Here is a 5,394-nt window from a genome sequence, read left to right as displayed (position 1 = left end):
TCCCTGGTTGATCCTGCCAGTAGTCATATGCTTGTCTCAAAGATTAAGCCATGCATGTCTCAGTACATGCCGAATTAAGGTGAAACCGCGAATGGCTCATTAAATCAGTTATGGTTCATTAGATCGTGGACACATTTACTTGGATAACTGTGGTAATTCTAGAGCTAATACATGCAAACAGAATTCCTCTCAGAGATGGGAGGAATGCTTTTATTAGATCAAAACCAATCGGTGGCGGACGGCTCGTCCGTTCGTCCATCGTTTGTTTTGGTGACTCTGAATAACTTTGTGCTGATCGCATGGTCATCTAGCACCGGCGACGCATCTTTCAAATGTCTGCCTTATCAACTGTCGATGGTAGGTTCTGCGCCTACCATGGTTGTAACGGGTAACGGGGAATCAGGGTTCGATTCCGGAGAGGGAGCCTGAGAAACAGCTACCACATCCAAGGAAGGCAGCAGGCGCGCAAATTACCCACTCCCGGCACGGGGAGGTAGTGACGAAAAATAACGATACGGGACTCATCCGAGGCCCCGTAATCGGAATGAGTACACTTTAAATCCTTTAACGAGGACCAATTGAGGGCAAGTCTGGTGCCAGCAGCCGCGGTAATTCCAGCTCCAATAGCGTATATTAAAGTTGTTGCGGTTAAAAAGCTCGTAGTTGAATCTGTGTGTCACAGTGTCGGTTCACCGCTCGCGGTGTTTAACTGGCATTATGTGGTACGTCCTATCGGTGGGCTTAGCTCCTTGCGGGCGGTCCAACTAATATCCCATCGCGGTGCTCTTCACTGAGTGTCGAGGTGGGCCGATACGTTTACTTTGAAAAAATTAGAGTGCTTAAAGCAGGCTACCTTTGCCTGAATACTGTGTGCATGGAATAATGGAATAGGACCTCGGTTCTATTTTGTTGGTTTTCGGAACCCCGAGGTAATGATTAATAGGGACAGATGGGGGCATTCGTATTGCGACGTTAGAGGTGAAATTCTTGGATCGTCGCAAGACGGACAGAAGCGAAAGCATTTGCCAAAAATGTTTTCATTAATCAAGAACGAAAGTTAGAGGTTCGAAGGCGATCAGATACCGCCCTAGTTCTAACCATAAACGATGCCAGCCAGCGATCCGCCGAAGTTCCTCCGATGACTCGGCGGGCAGCTTCCGGGAAACCAAAGCTTTTGGGTTCCGGGGGAAGTATGGTTGCAAAGCTGAAACTTAAAGGAATTGACGGAAGGGCACCACCAGGAGTGGAGCCTGCGGCTTAATTTGACTCAACACGGGAAACCTCACCAGGCCCGGACACCGGAAGGATTGACAGATTGATAGCTCTTTCTTGATTCGGTGGGTGGTGGTGCATGGCCGTTCTTAGTTGGTGGAGCGATTTGTCTGGTTAATTCCGATAACGAACGAGACTCTAGCCTGCTAAATAGACGTAACTTATGGTATCTCGAAGGCCCTCGGCTTCGGTCGGTGGGTTTTTACTACCAACGTACAAACAAATCTTCTTAGAGGAACAGGCGGCTTCTAGCCGCACGAGATTGAGCAATAACAGGTCTGTGATGCCCTTAGATGTTCTGGGCCGCACGCGCGCTACACTGAAGGAATCAGCGTGTTTTCCCTGGCCGAAAGGCCCGGGTAACCCGCTGAACCTCCTTCGTGCTAGGGATTGGGGCTTGCAATTATTCCCCATGAACGAGGAATTCCCAGTAAGCGCGAGTCATAAGCTCGCGTTGATTACGTCCCTGCCCTTTGTACACACCGCCCGTCGCTACTACCGATTGAATGATTTAGTGAGGTCTTCGGACTGGTGCGCGGCCAATGTCTCGGCATTGCCGATGTTACCGGGAAGATGACCAAACTTGATCATTTAGAGGAAGTAAAAGTCGTAACAAGGTTTCCGTAGGTGAACCTGCGGAAGGATCATTAACGAATGAAACATACAAAAAGAGAATGCGTAACAAAAAGAGAGATAAACAAGGAGAAGGATAAAATGGAATTTCGATTCCATTACAAAATACCAAAATGTACTTTGTACATCGAACGAATAATGAGAATCACGAGACGATGAGCACGCTGAGGAGGAAAGAAAAGAAGGAATCCACTTTAAAATCGTTGTATCCATTTGATTTCGATCATTTTATCGAATTTGCCTAACCTGATTGCGAGAATTAGGCACGAAGAGAGAGAGGAATAACGATAAATGAAGCTCGAAGAGACCAACGCGTGAGGTCTATTTATCGATGACGGACCCGCCGTCTCGACGTGGGAGATGAATGTGTCGTTATCATTTACCCGCAAAAAGATCTAGGGACACCGTGGGGATCGTCGTCAATCGTGTGGCGAACTTTACGGATGCAGCATGCTCCTGGACCGCGAATCCGCCGTCTCGATAAGTATATTTTCAATAAGATTTTATATAAAGGAATTTGGTTACACGTGATATGCAATATCCGTATGTATATTACATAATCATTATATACAAATGATAAAGAAAAAAAAAAGCCTTGCGTGAGGTCGAATTTTAAATGACCGCCAGCACTAATAACGCATTACGTCCCTACTGAAATATATTGAAAACACAAAAATAAAATGACAAATGGCTTGACAACACAATAAGGCGCTTTTCCATTAGAGGTCTTTTTAAATAGACCCGCCGTCTTTATGAACAATATCATGCGTGCGTTGCGGCTATCTTCATCGTATCTCGACCTTTACCACCAGCGGCGTACAAATTCACATTTCATGCCTCCTTTCCCTCTTTGCGCGTGTTTTGTTGCTGACTCGTTATGATGGGGAATGGACGAGACACCACGGGCGCGGGGATCGAACGACTACATGAGATAATGATAATCGAAAAAGCGGTAAGGACAAGTAGCGCGTCGATAGTAAAGTGAAATCGGGGATGGACGAGCCGCCGTCGAACTTTGTTTCGCGACGTTCTCTTCGATGGATACAGTTCGACCTCTTTTCTCTTATACGCTATAATCATTCTCGAATCGTGCTTCCTACCCATGGGTGGATGGTGTGATGGTCGTCGTCGTTGTAAGCTTTAAACCGACGAAACCAAGAACGGCGAAACCAAGATGCATCGCGTCGACGTGAGCCCGATTTTATCGCTTCTTATTTAAAAGTTGAAACGTTGTTCGTTCAGAGGGGAATATCGAATTATGTTCGGTTATACAGAGAGGCCATCGTGTCGTGAGTCGGACACCCGTACCGTTAGCGGATATTCGCTTCGGAAATTGGGAGGTAAGACCGCTCGAGGCCAACCGAAATTCGTATCCCATCGAATTTTATCGAGAATGCAATATATACCTGAACGAATTATAGTTTTCAATATCGAATTTTTTTAAGCGTATGGGCTCTGCGACCATGCTTCGAAGAAGAGTCGTTCTCTCCAGGTTGAGCGACGGTTTAAAAAAAAAAAGAAAGGATTCAGTATCGGGGTATCCTCGTCGTTTCCTTAATATAAAAAATAAAAAAGAAAAATACGATTACCCTGAACGGTGGATCACTTGGCTCGTGGGTCGATGAAGAACGCAGCTAATTGCGCGTCAACGTGTGAACTGCAGGACACATGAACATCGACATTTCGAACGCACATTGCGGTCCACGGATACAATTCCTGGACCACGCCTGGCTGAGGGTCGTTCACGTAACCCAAATACTGCTTGCGTTGCGTATCGTTACTCTTCGTACATTTGATCCTTTTTTTCTTTTTGTAATCCCCGCCGTCGTTCTTTAAAATCGAACGTTTCCGAGTCGGGTGTCAAAAATCGAGGAAAGGACAAGTTACAAGGAGGAAGATGCGCGACGTACGAGCGATTGTTGGACGTTCGTTGGCGTTCGTCGCGGTCGTGACCGAGACTACAGAATCGAAATGCATGTGCTAGCGTGTGGTATGTAACAATGAAAAATGTCACGGACCTGCGTGAGTGTTCTCGGTGTCGTGAGTCGTCCGTTTTACGTAACGGATGACCGCCCGTGTTTCACCGCTTCGTGCTCGTTTTCAACGTTATTTCGTACCCGCCACTGCTTCGATTCGTCCGTCTTTGGATCACGATTACATACCGCGCCCCTAACGTCGTCTGAAATTAATATTTCTGCGATACTGTGAGAAAGGATAAAATATGGGAGTTTAATATCGAGAGAGGAGGGAAGAGAGATCCCTTGATGGCGCGTGATGATTGCCGTTCGTCGAGATTGTTAAAGAAAAGAGAGAGAGAGAAGAGCCCCAGGAATCGGAATACCCACTCCGTTCCTTCGTGTGTGTCATACTCTGTCGGAACTATCCGCTGGACCGTCACATCAACGTGCACGCGAGTCCTTAAGCGATACGTTTTCGTACCAGAGATCGAAGACTCCACGGAGATAATAGGATACGTAAGATGAGGACGAGTACGATTCTCTTTGGCGAGGCTTTTCTTTCGTTTTTCTTTTTCCTTTCCGAGACGACAAATTATGGCATCTCCGCGCAGAGGAAGAGAAATTTCCTGAATCTAGTGTTGGTCATCCCATGCCTTTTTCGTTGTCTATCGCCGGACCGCATGTCCATGTCGGTCGTCCAGTCCCCGGAAACGGCTCGTGATATTTTTCCTTGCGTGAGTTTCACTTTGCCTCATTTTGTTTTTTTCTTTTTCTCTGTACAGCAGTAAAGAGACTCGTGCACGCCTCGACGTACCATCCCCGGCCTGTTCATCGTCTTTGATGGATCAGGGTATTATAATCGGGTTGAGCTTCGAAGGCGTGTATCGGTGATTTCGATCTCTGTACAGATGAGAAAACGACGGAGGTTTTCAAAAGTAGGAACCGCTGGAATTGTCAACGGAAGCTAAAATAGAGGACGGGCGTTAAAACAAAACCGATATTCGGACATCTTGCGTGAGTCTGGACTCGAACATGAATACGACATACGATAATTGGCACTATGGTGCGGTGCATATTTAAAACACTACGATTGCAAAAAAAGGAAATATTCTTCTTCTTCTTCGCAATAATACTCTTTTCTTTCATTACCTTCTTTTTATTTTTTCTCTCTGGCTGTAACTTCATCGTACAAATAAAAAAAGAGAGTAAGTTCGACTCATTGGGATTTTGCGTCGGGACGTAAATAAAAAGTTACTCGTTGGTACAATCGAGATCGGGATGTGCGAGCATAACGATTGATGGGGATGATACAGTGCCTCCACATCGAGCCGACCCGACCGTTGTCCATACGAGAATTTCCCGCCTGCCTGAAATTTCGAACGATGAGAGTCGATGTCTCTTTATGTATCGATGCAAGGATACGTACCAATAATATACATGGGAGAGAAAAAGAAGGGGAAAAGTATTTGTAATACGAAAAAGAAAGGAGAGATATCTAGCGAAGACGCAAGGGAAAAATTCTTCTTCCATT

General features: G+C 46.0%; 2 non-coding genes across 2 annotated transcripts; both read left to right on the top strand.

The window, feature by feature from the left end:
• LOC133667769 (small subunit ribosomal RNA) lies at positions 1-1,922 on the top strand. The gene has a single exon (XR_009833372.1). It is a non-coding gene; the product is annotated as a small subunit ribosomal RNA (ribosomal RNA).
• A 1,569-nt stretch (positions 1,923-3,491) lies between these two features.
• LOC133667771 (5.8S ribosomal RNA) lies at positions 3,492-3,646 on the top strand. The gene has a single exon (XR_009833374.1). It is a non-coding gene; the product is annotated as a 5.8S ribosomal RNA (ribosomal RNA).
• Positions 3,647-5,394: the final 1,748 nt, after the last annotated feature.

Source organism: Apis cerana, unplaced genomic scaffold (genome assembly GCF_029169275.1).
Source record: "Apis cerana isolate GH-2021 unplaced genomic scaffold, AcerK_1.0 scaffold3_AcerK, whole genome shotgun sequence".
Lineage (NCBI taxonomy): Eukaryota > Metazoa > Arthropoda > Insecta > Hymenoptera > Apidae > Apis > Apis cerana.
The sequence above is the reverse complement of the archived record's forward strand: the minus strand, read 5'-3'. Positions and strand labels throughout refer to the sequence as shown.